At 38.9% G+C, this 24,552-nt stretch overlaps 1 protein-coding gene across 3 annotated transcripts in view; it reads left to right on the top strand.

Moving 5' to 3' along the window:
• Window positions 1–24,552, top strand: part of EBF1 (EBF transcription factor 1) — a 453,310-nt gene that overhangs the window by 178,953 nt on the left and 249,805 nt on the right. The gene's annotated exons all lie outside the window — the stretch shown is intronic.

Here is a 24,552-nt window from a genome sequence, read left to right as displayed (position 1 = left end):
GAATCTCAGAATTCCATGTTCCAGTAATCCATTCCTTCTGTCAGGAGCTCTCCTTTTGGAGATGCTAGTGTAGGCATTGATTTACTCTGCTGCTGGTTTGAAGCTTCCTCTCCTGCTTTCCATAAACAGCCTATTCCTAATTTCTATGCTCTGCCGCACACATTTTAATTGATGACTGTACACATTTGTATAATGTGTATGTGTTAATCTCTGGAAAGCTGGACTAATTCTCAGAGAGGTTCATGAGACCCTGGAGTGTTTTAAGATTTGTTTTTATGTCTGAATATCTCTGAAAAAATTTTTTTAAAGCCCTGAACATTTCCACTAGTGAACTCTTAGAGAGCTTTTGGTTTTATTTGCTCTAACAAATACGCTTTATTGATATTGTGGATGATCATGATTGAATTGGGCCCAAACTACCAACCTGGGGTCTGTGACAGATGTACAATACTCAAAACATGTTACCAGTTTTCTTTAGACGTGAACAATGACAACCAGAGATATCTTTGACAGGGAACTGGATAGAAAGTTCCTTTTGGGGGGAATTCCAGCAAAGAGATGATTGTGACCTCTGATACTCTGTAGTGTCAAGGACAGATGGGAAGAAGGTATGAATCAATATATGTCAGCTGCACAGATGGTACAGCCTCTCAGTGTCCACATCCTGATCCCCTATCCCCTGAAACAGAAATTAATAATGCCTTCATTATAGGCAATAGCTGCCAACCAGCTGAAGGATCAGAGCTTGCCTGACTTAGGGCAGTTTTCTGTACAAGATATTTGAAACAGGAAAGCTGCTGTTTGGGCTTTTTGTTTCTTTTTCTAAAGGGGATAGAGAGAGGTTAGGGATGCTGGGGATTGTAATGTTAGTTTCAAAGACCTGAGAATTAAAAACATGCTGAAGAGACAGGGTCTGCCGATTGTTTCAGTTTTCTAGCCTGTATGTATTTTTTGACATGGAATCTTCTGGGGGCCATAACTGTAGTGTGCCAGGTTTCAGGGCACAAGGTTTTAAATATCGTAGCCTGCTATTAGAAGACAAGTATGAAACAAAATAAGCAGCCACAAACCACCAAAACACATATTGGCATATCTGTACAAGCTCTGGCTAGTAATGATGAATTCAGTATTCATCACATGGGCTAATTAATGCGGGATAACACATCCCGATGCAATTTGCAAGTCACAGATTGCATTAGGTGATACAAATGACTCATTTGTGAACCTGAAGGATGACCTTTGGCAGGACTATCTGCTGACCTCAAAAATATTAAAGAAAGGTTATTTCACCTTGCCATTGTCTCCAAATGCCAAAATAGCCCAATTAAAAACCTTGACATGGAACCATAGGAGCAGATGTGAGTCCTAAAGGGCATTAATTATTTTCGGTGTCAGCTGGTTGTATAACTGAGGCCAAATGAGAGTTTGGAAAGCTATTAAGGCCCTGTCTTACATGCGTTGGGTCTAAGATTTGAATTCAAAATAAGGTGTATATTTTATTTCATTTAGGTAAGCTTTGTGGAATTTGTGCTAGCTGCCCAGTTAGGAGTTATGGGTTAGCACAGTCGAAATGAAGCTCATCATCTCCAGTGGGGTCCCCCCTCCACAATCATCCATCTATTTTCCCAAGTCTATTTGCAGAACAATCATTAGTTGCCATATTGTGAGGTCAAAAACATATACATATGTTCCACATTACCTTGCTCACACAAGGCTCTTTCCCCTCCATCTCTAGGACTAAACGCCAGTGATCTTGTTGTATGTTCTTTTTCAAATGTGGTGACAGATGAAGATATGTACCCAAGCTAGGTTTCCATATGGCTAATTTCTACATTTGTTTTAACAACACACAGATTTTTAAGCAAATGAAAACACAAAAACTCAAGTAATCTTGGCATTCTTTTTACAGCATTGTCATTTCTTTCTCCAGGTGGATTGTTATTGATGCAACACACCGAAATACCTTGATGTGTCTTAAAAAAAAAGGAAAGGAAAAGAAATTTGCCTCTGATATACTCAAGATAATTTTATTTGATTGGTGAAAGGCCTTGTCTGCTGCTCACCAAATCTCCTTCCAATCACACTTTTAACATTAATTTTTACAGTGAAAACATGCATGCAAATTGTACACCATAATTATTCAAAGAGTGCCAAGATGGAGTGTTTGCAAATAAAGAAGCTGGGGAACTATTTAATCCAACTCCATGTTTCCGCTCTTGCTTCATTATCACAGTCTCTTTCCCATTTGTATTTTGAAGCCAAACCCAATCAAGGAAGACAAAAGGCAGTGAGTTCTCTGATTCCCTTTCCTCCCCAACTCTCTTCCCTTAGCTCTCAGTGCAAATTATACCAAAGATTCAAAGGTCACTTTTCCCCTGCTAACTATTCCCCCGGCATTTCTTAGGGGGACTTTCTTATTGTGAATAATTCAGGGCTACAGTTCTTTTGCAAACCTATAATTTAGCTTACTCATAGCTTCCGTACAGGGGCTCTGTGGCATCTCCTGCCTAGGAGAAGAAGACCTAGCATTTTAGTGTTCAGTGGGCCTTGAATCCTAGAAAACAAGAAAGGTCTTTGTGTGAATAAGTTTCCTTTCAACTTTGGTGATTAGTAAAACCTCCTTATTCATTCACTAGGACTGAGGATAAAGCAAGGTTCTCTTTTTTCCATTTGGGGTGTTTCATTAGGTTTCTTCATTATTCAGTGGCACTTTACCCTGACCCCCTCATTTTTACATATCAAGGAATCTCACCACTAGAAGATTAAATGACTGCTCTGAGTAAGGTGGTTCAGCAAGTCATTGGTAGATTAAGAATCCACATTCTCAGTCTCTGTTTCCAATCTTTCCTGCTTACCAATAATAGCGCATTTATGTAGCACTTTACCAGTTACAAAGTGTTTCACATTATTATCTCATTTGGCCCTCGCAACAATCCTATGCTTTTGGTATTAGAAGAATCATTCTCTCCATTTTACAGATGAGGTAAACTAAGGTTTAGGAAAGTGAAATGAATTACATTGTCATGTAGCTAGTTAGTACAAGAGATGGTACCCAAATGTAGTTTGACCCTCAGCTTGATCCTCTTTTCAGTATAGTACATACACTCTGCAGCCAATTAAACACCAAAGTTCATCATACATTAAGGATGTCTCTCAAATATTTCTCTTCCTAGCACCTTAGATGTGGTTCTTTTACATGAGAAATTGTATTTTTTCCCCTCTGCAAACTGTTACTATTATTTAAGCTTGTATTTGTTTCATCTTAATTGCATTCTAAGTCCTCATAAACTTTAACTATTAATGAAAGGGGATTTATTTCTTACTTGCTGGGAGGTGACCACCCATGGAAGAATAGAAGGGTGTTTACACATCTTTCTAGGACCAGCAAGTGGTAAACATATGGTGTCTGACTGTAGAGCTGAATTGCCAAAAAAAATCTGTTCCTTTATAATATTCCAGATGAAATTTTAGTATTTCATCAGGAAAAAAGAGATATTGGCAAGATATCCGTATGAGTTATATGAATGACCCCATCACACTCCATCATCTTATTACAATTTGGGACATTTTTGCTTAAATAAAATTACTTCTTTTCTGTTAATATATGCACAAATCCTTCCCCCCCATCTTAAGTGTGGATAAAGTGCCACTCTTTATGTTTGCTTGTATCTGTGCTGACTTTTCCCAAGAGAGTGTGCTCTTAGTAGGCAGAATTTTATGCTAATTTTGATATGATGCCTTGCAAAGCGCCAGTGTTAATGCCACTAGGTACACTATGGAGAGTAATTTGGTTTCAGAAGCAGAGTCAGCCTTGGATTTCATTCAAAAGGGTTTAATTAGTGCAGTACTAAAGAGACCTTAATCATAAGGGATGTTTACCTTTAAGGCAATCTTATGGCATAGACCTTGATGATAATATTAAAGTGAGACTCCAATATATTGCTACATGGTTGATATACACAAACACTCAAGGTTACTTACGACAAGGGTTGGTTGATCTCACCATTGAAAAGATATTAGCTCGAGTCTCACCAAGTAGAAAAGGTGAAGATCCTATAAAAGAACAGGGAAGTTATGTAAACGACCAAGAATTGCTCATCAAAACTCTTTTGCTTAACTCTCTTGCTCTGCCCATGAGAAAACTCTCTGGGGCACTGAGAAAACGCTGTTCTTCCAGTTAAGTGTTCTGTACGTGATCAAAGTCCATTCTCAAACAAATTCACCACGGAAGGAGCTTCTTGGTCAATGCTTAACTATTTCACTCTTCTCCTCTTTTGTTTTCCTTCCTGACCAAAGTGCTCCACATTGATAGTATGCTTTAAATTCCATGTAGCATGAAGTATGTCCTGCTGAACTTCATAATGGGGATATTCAGATAGTCACCAACCGGGGAAAAAAGCGGTGGGAGGATCTTTAGGGTATCTTTAGGTATGTGAAGAGCTGTTTGGAGCCAGGGGTACAGTGTACTAATGGAAAGAAATTGGGAGATTAAAGGTTGGAGTGTATATACAAAAGACCAAGTGCCTCAAAGAGGGTTTTTAATATTAATTTTGTTTTGTGCAGACAGAGGGCCACCAGCTGTTTAATTTTATTTTGGTCTAATAGGGAGTTTAATAACTAAGAGCATCATCAGTTTCTTGTTTGTTTCTTTTATTGAGTGTCAAATAGCTAACAGCTTTTATTGCAGATCTCCCAGGGCTGGGATTGGGCAGTTGGGACATAGACAATGTAAGGAGTTAGAACCTGGCAGAGTTCAAGGAAAACTAACCTTACTCTATCCTAAAAGACAATGTGAATCGTATTTTGGCAATTAAATCTTTCAACATGTGGCTTTCAACAGTGCCTTTGTGGGTGGACAAAGGAAGTTGGGAGGATTTTTGGGGTGCAAATTGGAGGACAAATACAAATGGTTATTGTCTGCATGCTCAGTAAGAGAGAAGAAACAATGACTCCAGATAGAAACCTAATGGGTTTGCCTGAGAGAAAGATGTGGAGAAGACCTGACAAGCATGGTGGCCCAGAGTAAGGGAATAAAAATGTGATTGAAAAACAAAGGAAAATATAGTGTAACTAAATATGCCTAGTTATAAAATGGGATTAAGGTTAGAATGTATTCAAAACAGAATAGTCTTTCCTGACCTATTGGATGTATGTTTGGAAGGTGTGGTCTGTATTACAAAGGTTTGGTAGCTACAAGTCCTTTGCTGGGGCTTTAGAAAGGACCACAATGTTATAGGAAATGGAGTTGAATCAGGAATACAAGGAGATCTTGGGGTCCTTTTAGACCTCTTGGGCTGGTGAGTTCACAGATATTAATAGCAGAAATAATAGCTGCTTATAATGTAGAATATCTTCATACTAATAAAATCACATGAACATGGATTTATATAAATGACCCTTTTTTCAGAAACATCCTCTAGCTACTGACTTTTGAAAACACTTTCCTCAAGGAGCCATGATTTTGGATATTCTTTCCACCAGTGTAGATTGAAATCATGATGCCTTCAGGAGTGGCTCTGGCTAACCCTTTGGTGATGAGGCCCTCTAAATTTAGGTAGGTTGGTCCAGATGTGCAGTTTGTAATTGGACCCCTGCTCAAAATCTACTTAGTGTGGCTCAACATGTCAGAATTTGTGTTTTGCTGGCACCAACTTGGAGCCCAGAGTCACTTTCACTGAAGCATTAGAACAAGACTTTAGTTCATGGTATCTTAAAGACCTGGCTAAAATTTGTAAGGTCCCAGAATAGACCCTTTGTTGGCTATTGCACTAGCAATGTCCATTCATTGGTTCTCTCTGTGATTTCCACAATACAGTCTGGAGATTGTCAGAGGGATTAAATCTTCAATTCTATCTATTCCTATGTGTTGGGGGTACAACAAGGTTTATCTCCAGACTCCTAAATGTGTGTGCTACTCCTTCTGAATTCCATTTAGAGTTAGAAGGTCTAGAAAAAACAGGAGATGTTTCAACGTGGAATGTTCCAAACTAGGAGATGTATATAGGCCAGCTCCGTTTGACTTGGACTTTTGTTGACCTGATGTCTTTATCCCGGTTATGGCATTATTTTTGTCATTGTTGTGTCTGACTCTCCCTTTAGGTTTTTTTCAGAGAAGATACTGGAGTGGTTTGCCATTTTCTAGATTCCCTGTATGACTGCGGCAAAAGGGCTGCAATTCTAGCCAGATATGGCAGAACATGAATTAATATCTACATGCAGTTCTGATTTTGCAGAGTGGGGAGGGTGATACTCACAGTTGGCAGGTTTGGTAGAGTTCTTGGTCTTCCAATGGATGGATATGCTTGCTAGATTTAGTCTCCATTGCTTCACTCTGATCACTCATGGGCTTGGCATTTAAAGCAGACAGTTCTACTTTTCTCCTCTGGAAATTGGCTGAATGGTATTAGGACAGGTGAATGGACAGGGAATAATGGGGAGAAATGAACATAAATAGGACAACTGAGTCAGAGGTGACAGCTTTGGGCAATAAAAATACATAGAAAAGTGATTCTCTGGAAACTTGAGTTTCTCCTCTGGCTTTGGTTGGGTCACCTCTGGCTTTCAGCATAATTGAAGGACATCAGGTCTCTTTGGTAAATTTTGGCTTTAGCGGATAGTTTTCCAAAACCAGTTCCTGAATTGGACAGATAAAATGATGATGGAATTAAGAGAAGACAGTACTGGATAAAAAGTCCCCAAGTCTGATGTGTGCCTGGATAAGCCCATTGTGTATATCTCTTATGAATCAAAAGCTTAGGTCAGTCCTCATCCAACATCACTACTTTAAGTGAGATGGTGCTAATAAGTTGCTTGTTTTCCCCAAACTAGGATCACAGAATCTCAGCACTAGAAGAGACATCAGGAACCCCCTGATCCAGCTCACTCATGAACAGGTCTTGTGTATAAAACATAGCTATAAGTAGTTATCTTGCCTTTGATTAAAGGTCTCTTGTGAGGGAGAAGCTCCCATGTCCAGAGGCAACTCATTATACTTTTGGATAATTGAGTATTAGGAAGTTTTTCCTCCTATGGCTACCTTTCTGTAACTTCCATTCTTTGTTAATTCTCTTGGGGCTAGAGTAGAGCAAGTCTCCTGCCTCTAACCTGTAACAGCCTTTCAATCTGAATTTTAAGAAATATATCATGTCCCTCTCTGAGCCATCTCTTCTTCAGGCTAACCAACCCCAATTCCTTCAACCAAGTTTCATACAGCATGACCCTAGTGCTCTTTAACATACTTGTCACCTTCCTCTGCATGTTTTGCAGCTTGTCAGTAGCCTTCTTATAATGTGGCACCCCACGCTTGGCACGGTACTCCAGTGCAGAATACAGTGGTACTGTCACCCATCCAGCCCTTTCTTAATGCAGTCAAATATTGCATTTATTTTCTTGACCAATAGATCACCTTGTTGACTTGTATGGAACTTGCGATCCACCAAAACCCCAGATATTTTTCAGATGAACTGCTGCCTAACCATACCTCATCTCTGTGTCCTTGTGAAGCTGATTTTTTAAAAATCCAACTGTAAGGTTTACATTTGTTTCTATGAAATTTCATCTTATTAAATTTGTTTCAATGTTGAGGTCTTTTTAGATGCTGACTGTTATCTAGTAGGTTTTCTATCTTTTCTAGCTTTTTGCCCTCCGAAAATTTGAGTAGCGTGCCATCTGTGACTTCATTGAAGTCATGGATAAAAATGTATTAAAGAGCACAAGTTCCCAGGTTATTCCACTAGAGATTTGCTTCCAGGTTAATATGGCACTGTAATTGACTACTCTTAGTTGCCAGTCATTCAATCAAATTGGAGTCCATCTAAGTAAACTCTTTTTACCTTTTCTACAGGAATAACAGAGGTAGATTGAGTGGTTTACTAACATGTAGGTAAACTGTAACTACAAATGTTCTTCTGCTAGAATTGTTTAGTAACATTGTCAGAAAATGAGGTTAATTTAGCATGACCTGTTTTTTCTTTTGGAGTATTATTATTTTTATTTTTAATATATTTCCCCTCCTGCCCCCCAATCAAGCCACCCCTTGTCATGAAGAATAAGAAAGAGAGAGGAGAAAAGCCAGAAAGAGTTCAACAGAAACCACCTACACATTTTCTGCGTTTGATAGTATAGGCAATATTCCACAGCTAGAATTCCAAATCTTTACAAAGAGGGGAGGGTGCTCTGTTTTCTCAACTTTTCTCCAGGACCAAGCTTGGTCATTATAATTGCATGTCTGATTCCCCCTACCATCCACCCCTCCCCCTTGCCTTTTCTAATTACATTGTGGTAGTCATTTCACGTATTGTTTTTGCTGGTTCTGATTATTTCTTAAGTTCATATAAATCTTTACATGCTTCTTTTAATTCTTCTTACTTGTCTATTCTTATGGCATAGTAATATTCCTTTATATTCATATACGACAATTTGTTGAATCATATGGAACCCTAGAAGATGAACTTTTTGTTCTCAGGTGTTCTTTGTTGTAAAAAATGCTGCTATGAATCTTTTGGTATATATGGAGCCTTTCTTTCTGTCTTTGACCTCCTTGGGGTCTATGTCTAGTACTGAGATCTCTGGGTCGAAGGAAATGGACTAGCATGACTTGTTCTCGATAAAGTCATAGTGGTCCTTTGTGATCACCATTTCCTTTGCTACATCTTCGTCATTATCAGTTTAATAACACCATCTAGAATTTTGCCAGTCATTAATGATTGCCGACCTATGTTTTGTAGTGTCTACTCCTCCCCCTGCTTTTTTTTTAAAGCAAGGCATTCACCATTCTTCAATCCTGTGGCACTTTTCCCATTCACCACCATCTTTGAGAGACCATTGGCAGTGGCTCAGCAATCACATCAGTCAGTCCTTTCAGTCCTCTGCTATATAGTTCATCTGAGCTTGGTAACTTGACCTCATCAAGGGCGGCTAGGCTCTCTCTTGCTATCTCCCTGCTTATTTCGGGCATCAGCTCTCTATTAGCCATTTTTGTTCTTTTCTTTACAGCCCAAAGATCATTCTCCTTGGCAGAGAAATCAGAAGCAAACATAGAGTTGAACAGTTCTGCCTTTAAACTGTAGTCTATTATCATTGTCCTATCTACTTCAAGCAACATTCCAGTCCCTTTAACCCCCTTCTCTTTTCCCCAATGTAGCTTAAAAAACCCCCACAAACCAAACCAGACAAACCTCAAAATAACCTCTTTAGTGAGAAAGAAGCCTGGTGTAATAGAATAAACATTGGATTTGGAGTCAGGCAACTTGGGTTTAAATCACAGTTCTCTACTTACTGGCTATGTAACCTCAGGCAGGCAATTTCACTTCTTATTCTTATTTGTGAAATGAGGATATTAGACCACCAGCTCTAAATCATATATCCTTTCCCAGATTTTATAAAAGGGGGAAATGAGTCTCTAGAATAGATGTGTGGCTTTGACGTGCATTTCAAAGGTGAATGGAATGAAGAGGGGAGAATAATAGCAAAACTTTACTCAGCGTCTGTTCTGTTCAGCCAGCATGGCCAAAATCTGGGGACATCTTGTGTAGTTAATGGTCTTCACTTCTTCAGCAGGGGCTACAAATGTCTGTGGCCTAGGGAAATGGGTGTCTGGTCAAATAGCATTAATTGAGCAAACTGTTCTGTTACTATACTTCCTGGTGCCTGAATGGTAGTGAAAGTTCCTTCAATGTTAGATGAAGCTTGAACACCCTTCTGCAATGAGTTTTGCAATCAGCTGATATAAAATGCAAAAACAAATCTACCCTGTTTTCTCTCAGCTCTTGATGTCTCCATCATTCCTAGAAATGGAACACTGACATCTTCTCTTCCACCATGCCCCCACCCCTGCCACCAAATCCTACAAAAGGGGTTCCAGGTTTAATCTCCTGAAGGGCCTGTCCATGTCCTTAAGCTCCGTATGAGGCTCTAGGAGAGTTTTTTTTTATTGCCTCCTATAAATACTCCATTAAAGTAAATTAAATATCTCTTGTTTGTCAGTGAAAACACATTCGAAGATATTGCTACTGGCCTATCTAAGGAAAAGAACAGGAGAATCATAGAAGGGAAAACTGAGACTGTCCCTTCTACTGGTGCCATATAAGATGTCTGTGATGCATTACAATAAACTTCATTCCACATGTTTTTGCATTGTCTCTTCTTGCATTTATTTTCTGACTATTGTTTCTTTTTGTTTCAGCAACAGCTGGAAACTGTAAATTTGTGCTGTAAGTCAATGTTTTCCATTGCCCCAGCTTTTTAAAAAAGGATTTATTTTCTTGTGAGCAGACAATGACAGCCAGGACTCTTTCAGAAGGCTATCGTCCAGGGGGTGCCCACTGCCTTCTGATGCTGTCCCTTTAAATGAGGTATCCAGAGTTCACTTTCTGAAGTTCATTAGCTTGTGTTATCAATAATTTAGGATAATACTCAGTGGTGCCTGAGTGCTTGGCCCGCCCCATTTTCACTGTCAGTTTTCTCATACCCTAGCAGTCCAGTGAACTTGATAAGTGTCCCATCATCCTGTTAATCAAATTACTTATGAACTAAAATTGACAGTTTTCATTAATTATAAAGGATTATTCTAATTGCAATTCAAATTTATTCATTTAGAACAGACGGCATTCAGTAATATTTCAGGAAATTTGCATATTAAATGGAGAGGGTCGTCCATTAAGTATGGTAATGTATGCATATTTCCTTATTTTTAACTTCTGGGCCATATGCACTGCTGCTACTTCAGCAGGTGAAAAACCAGAACATGCTTAATTTGTTCAACAAACACAGGGGCCAGAGCACATCTTTTGGCACTCACCACTGGCGTTTTCCTACCTTTATTCCTCATACTCTTTTCCCCACGTGCACACCTCCCTGTGTCTCCCACCCCCATGATAGGTATCCTTCGAAGAAACTTTTTGATAAACCTGGTTTTTTTTTTTAATGTAGGCACAGCTGGTAGGGGTTGATTGAAATGTTTTGCCATCGAAGCTGTGTTCATTAATTTCTTCAAGATGCTGAAGTAGGCATTAAGGTTGCCGGCTGGAGTCCTTCCCTGTGACATGTGGAACAGCAAGGGGGCTAATCGTCAGCCTTGTAACATCAACTGGTTACCCCCCTCGTGCGGCATGAACCTTTCCCCTCCAGTGAAAAATGAACCTGTCTGAGACAAAAGCACAAACTACGCATGCAATGAGACAGTGCCATTATTCACACCCATATAGGCTGTGCTCAGAGATCATTAAAAATCATATCACCATGATATTAATAAGCACCTTCCCCAAACCAGGTCTCTGGTAACAGAAAAGTATATTTAGAGCCACCCCCACCACCTACATAATCCAAGATCATGAATCTGCAGAAAAGGCATGTAGGATAAAGGGTGACAAGCTTATGTGGAGGGGGCCACTTGGCTTTTAAACAGTTTCTGTGTCCCACGATTCATTGCATCACCCTCACTGGAGAAAATGGTTGTGGGTCAGGGCTGCATCAAGTAGTTACTGGCGAGTTTTGCCTTAAATACTTAGAAATTATTGCTATCTGGTCTTAATGATTTGAATAAAACATCTGCCAACTCATTCATCTCCAAAAACTCACATTGAGGAGCTCATTGCTCATTTAGCCGAGTTTTAAGTAGGTTTGTTTTTCATTTTCTGCAGTTAAACTAAAAGCTTTGTTGTTTTACATTCAGTTATTTTACTCGCTGAGCATATTTATTTCAGTCTGTTTGTGTAGTGCAAATGCTTTTTTAGCCATATGTTATTGATTGAAAAGCATACATGAACTTGAATTCTGAATAGGCACCGGGTGCTTGAGAGGTGCGTGTGAAGCAGAGGATAAATGCTGATGTCTCTGATACATCCACACTGAGACCCTCTTTTGTCTCTCAGTCCCAGTCACCTCTACTTCTCCATCCTTGGAGGCAGTAAGTAAATCGGTGAAATTATCAGGTGCTATTCATTTTAGTTGTTTATATGGTGTCCCAAAGAATCTCAATGTGACCATCTGAGGGCTCCACAAGCTCTTCGAGGGGATACAGTCATTCCTATTAGAATTAATGCGAACGGTGCAAGGAGAAACTACTGCCAATGTTTTAGAAGACATTGATGGAGAGATTCTAAGAAGTCATTAAAGTTACTGGAGTGTACTGAGTTGGATGAAGGAAGTCCAGTCCAGCCTGTCATCTTTCCCTTTCTTTCCCCCAGCCTTTAAACTATAATAGCTTTCATCTTAATCCCCTTTCTGATCAGAGTGAATTTTCAGTACAAATATTTTATTTAATTATATCCTGATTACTGACATGCAATAGTATAAAAGAATGCAACAGCTGATTAAAGTGATACGCAGTAATATAGACTTTTTTTTCTTTTAGAAAATTCTTGCTCTATAGTTCTTTTTAGAGGGAAATATTAAGTTGCCTAAGATGTTGTATTTTATTGATACTTGGTAGATTATATCCCAATGCAGAATAACCCTAATAATGAATTCTTTAACCGAGAAGAGGATTCCTGGGTGAATGTCGATTGCATCAGAATGTGGGTAGACAAGGAGACCACGAGTAAGAGAGCAGGCTCCAACCCCCTCTTCCTCCCACTTGGGAAATGCTGGGCAGAGATTTCCAAGAATTTCTGTTATGTTTAGTATCCATGATAACTATCCTCTTTATCAATCAATTAGTGAACTGATAGAGTCCATTCTGTGTGGCTGGCCCTGTGCTGGGTGTTGTGGGAAATAAAAAAAAAAGAGTATAAGGAATATTCCCTTCTCATAAGGAACTTTTATTCTAAGTTGTAAGATAATAACGTCATTTATAATAGGTAAAGTTTATAAAACACTTTAAAGTTTGCAAAAAACTTTAGAGATAACATCTTGTTTTATCTTCAGAATAACTCTGGGAGGTAGATAGTTTTATAACCCCCACTTTACAGATGCATAAACAGAGGCATAGAGAGGTTAAGTGACTTTCCCAGTGACTTACACAGCTAATAAGTGTCTGAGGCTGAATTTGAACCCAGGTCTTCCTGAATCCAGGTCCAGTGCTTTATTCACTGTGTCACCAGCAGCCTCTGTGTAAGACATGAGTAAGAAACAAAGAACAATGAAAACCAACACACAATGCAGTGCTAACTTGTGTGGAAATTCAATGAAGTTACTTTATTATTGGAATTTATGCTCTGAGGAGTGACACAATGGCCTGTTTAGGTTTCTTAATAGGGGCTAGAACTATGGTAAATGACGCAGTGGTGAGATTTGAGGTTGTGTAAACAATGGACATCTGTGGTTTAAAGCATGAAGGCAGGGATTGAATCTCTGTGCATCCTGGAGGACCACAGTTTGGCCTCTTTCTTTGTTGGGGATTCTCATTATCACTTAAAATAGGAAAATTATGTACCTTCTTGGACTTTGGGTTGTTGTAATGAAATTTCACAAAATTTCTTAGATAAACTGAGACATCTTGTCTGCATTTGAATTCTGGACAAAAGAACTCAGATATTGGGTTATGGCTCCAGTGGGATACACACAATACTTTGTAGTGACTACATTTTCCCATAGGTTGGCATCAAATTAAAAGCAGATGCTACTTAAGCAAATATTTAAGCTATTTTTTGAATGTTCTTCATTGCCAAATAGAACATGCAAGAAAAATGCTGCGTTATGTAGTCTCTAGCTTACTATTTTTAGGGCTGGACTCTGAGGACTTTGGGAGTCTGAAGAATGGGTATAACTCCATATGGGTGTATTTGTTAAGTATTATTGAAACAGAACAAATTTATATCAGAGTAGAATAAATTGGATAATGATGGGATGATATTATCACTTAATCTAACCACTATATTTCTTAATAATTTTGTTTCGAGTTGAGTGTTTGTAGAGAGTAGACCAATAAGGAGATATTCGCAGGCCCAGTGGTGGGCCAAGTTGGGTGAGAGAATGAACAAAATGAGCTACCTTGACTCCTGCTTCTGGGGTGAAGGTGGGGAGGAGAGACCCATCAGGTGTAAGCAGAGAGAGAGGTAAGAACTGTGGGAGACAGTGGTTATTTCTGTTCTCATATGCTCTGGGATATGTTCTCCAAATCTTTTTTTCTTACCATCAAATCCAACCTCTTCCATGAAACTTAGTTATGTTTTAAAACACAGGAGATTTTTTTTCTCAATGAATTTAAAAATCTAGGCCAGTAGGGGCCAATTTACAGTGGTTATTGTTCTAGAGAATTCACTAGGGCAGCAAATATTGGCCCCAGTTGGTGGGTACACAGCAATGTTATCCTTCAGATCGATCACAAAGTTCACTCTGGACTTAACTAATGAAACTTTGCAGCAAACTTCTGTTCCTAGAACTCCAAGCTTTTTTTGTTTTTCTGGCAGAGGGAGGTTCTGTGGCAATTTTCAAGGAATTGGCCTAGAAAATTGTAAACAGGGACAGAAACTCAGAAACCCAAGACCATTTGTTCTGTGAAATATTTAAAGATGAGAGAAAATTACCAGGTATTGCTGAGATTAGTCAGAGAGCACACATCAATAAATTTTTTATTGAGGAAAGGAAATCATATCTAAATAAAATATATGGTTTTAAAAAAATCATCTCTGCTTCAGAGATTAAACATACTGTTTCTTTACTCTAGGATCTAATTTCACCAAGGTAATTGAAGCTCACAGGTCTCCTTGAGACCTTGTCTAAGCAGGAGGTGTATTTAGGATTTAATGGTGTGTGTTTTCTTTCTTATTCTGGTATAGTTCCACGAACATTCTAAGTACCATTAATGGAAATTAAACATGTGTTTTTTTAAAGAGAAATATTGACAGAAGGTTATGCTTTTGTGGAAAATAAGCCAACTTGTACTGGGCATTTCTCTAATCATCGGTATACCTGATGCTGACTTGCAGTGTGTGTAAAAGTTATTTCTTTTACTCCTTAGGCCAAACCTTTCCTAGTAAGGGATCTCTATTAGCAGCTATTTGTTTCCATTTTGCAGATAGGGACCAAGAAACCTAGAAATTATTTATTCAAGGTCACTGTTGGAGTGGGTAATAAGAACACATTCAGTCTGATTCCATTTAACAAGTATTTATTAAGAACTTTCTTTTGGCAAAATGTAACACTCAGCAATCAAAAGATCATAGGTTTAGAGCTGAAATGGATCTTAGGTCATGTAATCTAACTCCTTCATTTTACGGACGAGAGGGTAAGTCAATTGCCAGAAGTCATAGTGATAGTTATGGAAGTTGAACTCAGGATACCTGGCTCCAAATACTGACAAACACTAAATTCCCTGTCTTCAAGGAGCTTACATTATTTTTTAAGAATTAAATTTTGGGGTATTATTTGTAATTTAAAATTTTTTTTGGTTTTATTTGTACTTTTAAGCATTTATTTTTTCTCTTTCTCATTCCTACACCCTGCCTTACATTACAGCACAATTTCTAGTCTTGAGTTCAGTTTGGATAATGATTCCTTTTAGTTTCAGATGCCTACAGTTTGCAAAAATTTCATTTACATACTTGACAGGCTCTCTCTTTAGGAGGCAGTGTCGCTCAGTGGAAAGAACGCTGACTCTGGAGCCAGAGGGCCTGGGTTCAAATCCCACTTCTTATTTTTACCCACGTGACTTCAGGCAAATCACTTAATGTCATTGGCCCTCACTTTCCTCATCTCTTATACGAGGGTGTAGGTGTAGATGGTCTCCAAAGTACCACCTCAAGAACTATGATCCTGTCATTTTGAAATTCTCCTTTCGGTACAGGGCTTTTTCTTCCTACCTGATTCTTTCAAAGATAAAAACCAATTCATAATGACCAAAGCTGAACAAACCGGATAGCACTGTGAAGGAAAGGAGTGAATTCTTGCTGACCCTTACTCATGATCAGAGTATACCCTGAAGGATGAGTTTTGATTGTTCTTAATTTAGTATTCATGGCTGCAAATGGTAGCGATGGTCATAAAATTATTCTATCTTCTTTAATATTCAGTCAGGTTACCTGGCCTTCCAGTTAAGCAAGGGTTTTCTTTTACGTATGTCTATTACATACACTGCTTTTGTTTTTTTAACTTGAAGTATATTTTACAATTTTTCTATAAACACCCTTTCCTCTGAGCATTTTTGGACTTTCATTGGGTAAGGCAGGATTTCATGCATTTGGTGCAATTTACAACACACGTATACACATCTCACATTTCAGGTTACTCTTCTGTTTGCCATTCCCAACGAGCTTCCTTTCCCGTGTGGCATAATATTAATGTTTCTTCCCGTTGGCTACGCAGCCTGGGGGTCACAGCTCATGTTTCACAACATGAGACACCCAACCATAAATCTCCTTTAAATAATACAGACGGCGGCAGGAGGGGTCACTGCAGAGAAAGCCAGTCAGTCTGAACAAAGTGGCATTGATGCATGGCAGAAGCAACAGCTTGGCTATGGTCTCTGCTGGACAGGTACTGTGGGGGCAGCTTTTACTTAAGGGAGAGAGAGGCGTGTGCTTTGCATTTCTCCTGAAGAGCCAACCAGTTTGGGTTCTCAGTGTGAGCTGGCTGCCAATCATTGAGGCTCCCTGAGAATAAACACACTGTACCTCCCAGGCTCCAGCTGGAACACCTCATTAGCATAATTTGTGTTTGGAGGTGCAAACGCATATCTTTGGTTATAAATCTGCATTTCTTGAGGTCTCTTAGCCATATTTAAACGAAGTTAGGCCCTGCCAGGATGGAAGTAACAATGCACACCTGATCTGAATGCTGGATGAGTTGTGGTATGGCTGTTTCCTGTTCCAGGACCCAGAGTGGTTAATTTAAGGGCATTGAAAAAGCTTGATGAAATGCGAACCTTGTAGCTGGAGTTAATAGGAGCCTCATTTGCAGAGGAGCTCGATGAGGTGGGGAAAGAGATGAGCATTTGGCTGGGAGTTTGTTTTTGTAGATAAAAATTACAATAATTTCTTGGCATTCACAGGACAAAGTAACATGCTTAGATTACACATTTGTGAATACATTGTCACATGCAGAGATATGCATTACATGTGTGCAGATTTAATTCAACAAACATTTATTAAGGACCTGCCATGTGCATGGCATTGGGGATACAAAGAAAATGTATATGTCTTTGTATTTCTATCTGCACAATGTACAGCACGTGGGCTTTTAATGATACTGAACAAATGTACAGTGTATATGCATACAGATATATTTATGTGCACAGGTATATAGCATACATACACATGTATATGTATGTATGCATGTGTACATATATGTATATGTGCCCAAAATTGAACTGTGTACATATGTATGCATATGCATACTTTATACATTCTTGAGATGAACAATTTGTATGTTCGAAGAATGATTTTCAGTGCAGGTATATCAATATACTGCGTCTGAAATAATTACCAAGTATAGGCAGCATATATGATAGGCAAAGAATGAAAGTATGTATATATGAAACCATAAAGTTTGGGATTAATCATAAATAGCCAGTTTGGACCTGTCAAACTATGTGGGAGAGTGCACCCAATTCCAGCCTATAGCTTAGTTTTGCATTTTATTTGGTTTGTTTCTGAATTCTTCCTACAAATATTAATTGATTCAGAAAAAAGAGCAAAATGTCAATATTTTCCTCTTTTCCAACAGCATCCTCCCTCTTGAGGGATACACACACACACACACACACACACACACATATACACACACATACACACACATATATATACACATATCTATACATACATAAATACACACATATAATATATACACACATACATACACACATATACACACACATATAGTATATATATACACACACATACACACCTATTTTTACACACACACACACATATACATATACATATACACATATATGTGTATGTGTATATACATATATACACATATATAGACACATACATACATACATACATACATATATATATATACACTATTTTGCCAGACCTGGAGCCCCACTAGATTGCCAGTCATTTAGCTCATTAGCTCTTTGCAGTAGAATGGTATGGAGCCATCCATTGTAATACAGATTATACCTTGTAAATGCATTGAGAACAAAAGACCTAATGTCAACTCAGTTGAATATTATGCCTCTTTTGGTTGGTTTCACATCTGAGCATTAGTTATTTTTTTATATTGTCAGCATTAATTGCTGTCACAATATATTAATTATCTGGGAACTAATTTTGGGGAGAACTGTTTCTGTTCCTATTAATTAATATTAATAAATTGCATTGATTTGACAATTCATCTAATAGCACCAGGAAGATTGATTAGCTCACCATTATTTACTTGTATGGAATGGTTTTTTGATAAGATATAAAGCATATTGAACTCTGGCTTACAATCAGCAAATGCTATTGAAATTTTTGCATTTCCATTGAAAATAACTATTACAGAGAACACTGTCAGTGATAAGTAAATGTGTTCCATAAAATCTTTTTAAAAATCCACTAAACATGTACCAATTCTCTAAGAGCATGTATATATTCTTTCAAATGTAAGCTGCATGTGGAATTTTAAATTCATTCAGTTCAGCTCATTAAGCCCAGATTGAATACCTGCTTTGTGTCAGACCCTATGCTAGACTCTAGTGTTGAGGAAGAAAGAGACCTCCCAGGAAGTATATTGACACAGTTCTTGCCATCAAGCAGGTTACCCTTTTGGGGGAAGATAAGAATTATACAAGAGGACTTGAGTTCAAATATGACCTCAGACACTTACTAGCTATGTGGCGAGTCTCTTAATGATGATTGCCTTCTCCCCAAAGGAGATGAGAATTATACTCATGAAGTCGAAGTTGTCCTGGATTGTCAGTTTTGAAGTAAGTTACCCAATTCTCATCCCTTCAATTAAGTAAGATGGAGTCTCATAGGATCATATGAGACTCTATCATAGATTTAGAGCCAGAAGGGGCCTTAGAGGTTACCAAGTTCAACTCCTTCATTTTATAGAAGAAGGAACTGTGGCTGAGAGAGGTTGAGTGACTTCTTGAGCGTTGCACAGGTAATAAGTGTCGGGGCAGGACTCAAACTCACATCTTCTTAATTCCAAGCCCATCACTCCATCGACCAAGCTGCCTCAGTTTACTTATAGCTCAGGCTTGGACATGATTGACTCCCCAGTGAGAAACTCTCCATCAAGATGACTGCCATTCTTAGGTTAGGACATAGCTAGTAAGAACATGCAGTGTAATCCTGCTCTCCTGAGAACCATAGACCAGTGAGGAGAATCCTGAACTGTTCCTTCTGGCCTGGACTCAAGGATGGAGCCAGTTGGAAGCAGCTAGCAAGAGTTCTCCTTGGTGCTAGCCAAAGTCTTGTGGCTATAATGTTCCATGTACTTGGAAGGTCTGTACCAATAAAGCTTCAGTTTGAGGGGTCAGAAGCAAGAAGGTCATACAGAGCCAAAGAATCAGTTACCGGAGTAGTAAGTATAAAATGCTAAACAAATGGGGCGCTGAGGCTGTGGGTGCATCCTGGGACCACAAGAGATATTTGACAGAAAAGCTTGTGGAAATGTTAAAGGTCAGGCAGGAAGGAAGCAGTCAGGCCTGGCTAGAGTTTAGAAAAATTATTGTACCTTTCAGTTTGAGTTTGAACAGAGAAAGTTGATATGTAATTTATTATGTTCAATGAGGTGGCCACTTTTGACCCCTAGTGTGATGTTGTCTCTGCCTTCTTGCTTTCTTCAAATGAACTTCAGCTGTGGACAGCTCCTGAGTGCTGCTGGCCTTTCCTTCATGGAAAATTTCTGTGTCCAGGTATTTGGGTAGGGTCCCAAACTCCCATGAGGAGAAGATGGAGGGCAGGATACCAAATGGGAAAAGGCATGAGGTCAGTCTGATTCAGATGCTCTGAAAAATAGCACTTCACTCTCAGGTAATTTGAGATATAGAAAATAACTCAATGAACAGGGGAAATGGAATTGCAAACATATTAGCCATCCAGGAGAAATTCCTGGTTCTTACTAGTAAGGGCCATATCGTACATCTCTTTATCACCCCACGATTACTAAAACAGGGCCTTGAATATAGTAGATATCCGATCAACATTTGTTGATTTTTTTCTCATGAAATAATTATACGTAAAAGTTGGAGAGACTAATATAAGCATATAATCAGGTACTAAATTAAATATAAGCAATATATGATCAAGATAAGGAGAAAGGCTGCATCGGAATGGGTGAGATCATTCTGAGGTACACATTGCATTAAGTCGCTCTCCAGTTGTTTTTGTGTGATACATCTGTTTTGACAAAGATTTGTCCTTTCTACTCTCTTCACTCCCCCCACCCCAAGCTAGTTTGTGAGGAACACCATTTTATCTTCCTTTAGAAACTTTATATGACTTTTATGTTATTTCAGTGCCAGTACTGGCAAGGTAAGACAGTCAGGCAGCCTGAATCCAATCAAGTAATCTCTTCCAGGTGGGATAGTGAAACTGTCACTTACAATGTTCTAGTTCAGGATGAAACACAAAGCAACTCTAGACTATTGAAAGAGGAAACTATTAAAAGCAGGAATATTTTGTATCAGTTCTATATCTTCCACCCCAAACCTGGCTCATCTCAATTAGGTGCCTTCTCTGCTCCCCTTCCTCAGCTACCTCATACTGTTGGACAAAGTCACAACACTGCGCTCTTTGGGTCCACTAAAACTGAATGCTATTTGACCTCAACTAGGCCCTCACTATTGCACACCAATCCTTTTATTCTGATCTCACCCACCCCTTCTTTTTCATTCACACTGCCATCACCTTCATCTTCCCTTTTCCATTTTCCTCCTAGGGAGAAACAAGGAATTGGGGGAGGGCAGATAAAGTGCCTTAGTGAAAAGAGTTGGATTTGGAGTTGGAGAACCTGGGTTCTCTACTTTGACTTTAATATTGACTAACCAGGTGAACTTGGACAAGTTATTTCACCTTTCAGGGCCATGGTTTCTTTAATAAAACGAAGGGTTTGGAATAGATGGTCTCAGAGATCCTTTCCCAGTCTAAGTCAATGGACCAATGCTCTTCAATACTCTTTTCAACTCTCAACTTCATGATCCTGTGGTTTGGTGACTTTTGCAATAGCTTCCTATCTTTTCCGCCCATCTTCAGGCTTTTTCTCTCTCCAAATCTGTCCTTTACACAGCAGCCAAATCCATGTTCCTCTTGCACATACCATTCTCTTGCTCAAAAACTTTCAGTTGTTTCCAATGTTTTTTGGATAAAAAGCAAACTTTTCAGTCTAGTATTTAAAGCTCCCCACACTCTGGTTCCAAACTATGCTTTCAGGCTTCCCCCCTCTACCATAATTCTTTATGCCCTCTATGTTCCAACTGGATTACTAGCTATTCTTCAAACTTTACTTGCTTTTCCTTGCCTTGGGGTCTTCATATAGCTGTCTGGAACAGGGGAAGAGTGGTGAACTTGAGCTCATGAAGACCTGAGTTCAAATCCTACCTCAGACACCTACTAGCTGTGGGACCCTGGGCTGTTTACTTAACCTTTTTAAGCTTTGGTGCTGCCATCTGTAAAATGCAAGTAGTAATAGCACCCACAATACAGCATGATTTTGGGGATCAAAGGAGATAATATATAAAGGTGACTTCGCCAACTTGAAAGTTCCATATAATTATTAATTATCATTATCATTATCACTATGACTATTATTACCAGGCCATTCTCTATACTTGGAATTCGTTCCCTCATTATGTTTGCCTGTAAGAATCCCCACTTTCCTTAAAATTCCCAGTGTAAATACCACTTCCTTTATGAATCTTTCTCTAATCACCCAGCTGAAAGTAATCTTTCCTTACTCATATATTCTTACAGCGCTTTTTTTCTGGATTGTTCTTTTGCTTTTATGACATTCTATACCGTATCTCATCTATACACATATCTTTAAAAATATTTTTTTATTTGTTTCAAGGGATATCATGGTTAAAACCTTTGTCAAGCAGTGACCAACCTCTTGGAGATAAGCCTCTCAAAACTAGCTTAGAGTAGTCTCCAGAGAGTGGTTGCAATCTGTCAGGGGCCCATACCTGAAGTCTTTCCATCTTGGTGGAATCTACTAGAATTTGTGCTCCTTTGTTTATAGCCACCAAGAAACCAGAGTTACTTCCATGCCACCAAAAGGCAGAAGAGTAGAAATTTTGTATTGTAGGACCATTAGATTTTAAGGTTTTTAAGGGTAGAGGCTGTATTTTTATTTATCTTTTTATCTATAATGCCTGGACATTGTGCTTTGCTTATACCCTTGATGAGAATGGCACAAGCTTCATGGAAAGAACCCCTCAAAATCATTGCCTCATTTTTACCTTTGCTCCCATTTCCCTGTATCCTTCCTGTAGGGAAGTTCTTAATAGATTCATGCTCTTTTTTTTCAGGGAATGGGTCGTACTGGCAGTGTGTAGGGTGGAGAGGGAAAAAGACAGAGACACAGACACACGGACTCATTGGAGTGCCTTTGAGTCATTAACCACCCCCTTCCCTTCCAGCAGCCCAACCTTGCATATTTTAATAATGAGCAAGAAAAATTGTTTTATGGTAGTTTAATAAAAGCACAAGACAAATGTTGCCCCTGTGCAAAGGAACTGAATTACACACTTCATGAACCAAATTAGTACCACAACACTTGGCTTTGTTCGAAAGGTGATACGCATTTATGGGCCCATTTTTTAGCAAGATAAATATGACACACGCCAAGACTTCCCTGAAGTAAATATTGTAAATAATAAAAGACTCTGCCAAGGAAAGCTGAGAAATGACTTAATCGTCACCCATTTATACTGCAATTCCAAAATGCCACTGACCGAGCTGTATAACAAACTGCCCATTTAATCAACTTGACTCAGTATTAAGAGGAGTCCTTTAATTTTCTAATAATAGTCAATATTCCTCAATTGTATTTCACACACACACACACACACACTCACTTATGCACAGGAACTGAAACATTTTATACCATAAACAAATTTGATTACTTGAGTAACAAAATATATTTTTAGGGCAATGGCTTACTAAGGTGTCACCCAACAGTAGTATTTATGTGACTGGGGACAGAGGGTGGCTTTTGCATTAAGCTGGAGTCATCAGCCTGGACCTGATACTGTAGTCCTCATTTGGATTCATCCCTTAAGCTCTAACTGAAATTTAAGCCCTATAATAAGTTGTGTGTTCTTTAAGCAAAGGGACTTGTTGTCTATTCTGACACTCAGCATAGGGTCGATCACATAGAAGAAGCGTGGTACGGAGGAAAGAAGGATGGATTTGTAAGCCAAAGGCATGGGTTTGTCTCCCTAGCACTAATCCTTACGACCTGTGTGACTATAGGCAAGTCCCTTAATTCTTCTGAGCTTATTCCCCTTATCTGTAAAATGGAGATGACAGCCCTTTGTCCAACCTACCTCATAAGATCGTCATGAGGAATATGCCCTGTAACTTGTAAGGTGCTATCTAAATGTGAGCCATGATTATTTGTTGAATAAATGAATTGGCTTCAGCCAAAGTTTGGCTCTAGCCAGATGGGCAGACCTTGGCTCCTTACCCCTACTCTACTACTACCCATTTCCCATGTGGAGAATAGAGATAATTTCCTTGTAAATTGGTAAAAACAATATCCAGAGCGTTCTGAAATATGGTTAATTTAGAAGTTCAAAAGATCAGCCAACATCTACTTAAAGGATAAAGCCATAAAACTGGCTCTAATAATAAAAATAAAAAGTGACATTTATATAGTGCTTTAAGGTTTACAGAGCACTGCACAGATAGTCTTATCTCTTTCCCTCCCTTCCATAATAACCTTTTGAGGTTATTGCTACAGGTATTATTATCCTTGTTTTGCAAATGAGGAAACTGAGACTGAGAAAGGTTAAGTGACTTGCCTGGGGCCTAACACATAGTAAGTGTTTGAGTTGGGATTTGAACTTGGGGTTTTCTGTAGTCAGTATAACAGATCACCTCTCATAGAGACTTTTCTGTAGTTGAAAGATCCCTGGATTTCGAATCACAAAACCCAGCATCTACTTGCTACATGTTTTTTTTTGTTTTTTTGTTTTTTTTTTTTGGAGAGGGGGAAGGCAGGGCAGTTGGGGTTAAGTGACTTGCCCAAGGCCACACAGCTAGTAAGTGTGTCAAGTGTCTGAGGTCGCATTTGAACTCAGGTCCTCCTGACTCCAGGGCCAGTGCTCTACTCACTGCGCCACCTAGCTGCCCCTACTTGCTGCGTGTTTTATCTTGGGTGAATTATTTATCTGAGTCTTGGCATCCTCATTTGTAAAATGAGCATGTTGGACTAGATAATCTCCTCTGCCTCTAAATTCTGCAGGTTTATGATGTGGAAAAAAATCTAAAGTTTACATTTGTGATCAGAAAAAAAGATTTGTGTAATTTAATCTTGAAAGGAGGTGGTAGTAGCTGATGATGCAGAGGCGAAAATTCTGGGCCTAGAGTCAGGAAGGCCTGAGGCCTCACACCCTTCCTAGCTTGTGTGACCCTGGGTAAGTCACTTCACCTTTGTCTCCCTAAGTTACCTCGGCTATAAAATGGGGATAACTGAACCAACCTCCCAGAGTGATTGTGAGGATCAAGAAAG

Source organism: Trichosurus vulpecula, chromosome 3 (assembly GCF_011100635.1).
Source record: "Trichosurus vulpecula isolate mTriVul1 chromosome 3, mTriVul1.pri, whole genome shotgun sequence".
Classification (NCBI taxonomy): domain Eukaryota; kingdom Metazoa; phylum Chordata; class Mammalia; order Diprotodontia; family Phalangeridae; genus Trichosurus; species Trichosurus vulpecula.
This window is presented reverse-complemented; position numbering and strand designations above follow the sequence as displayed.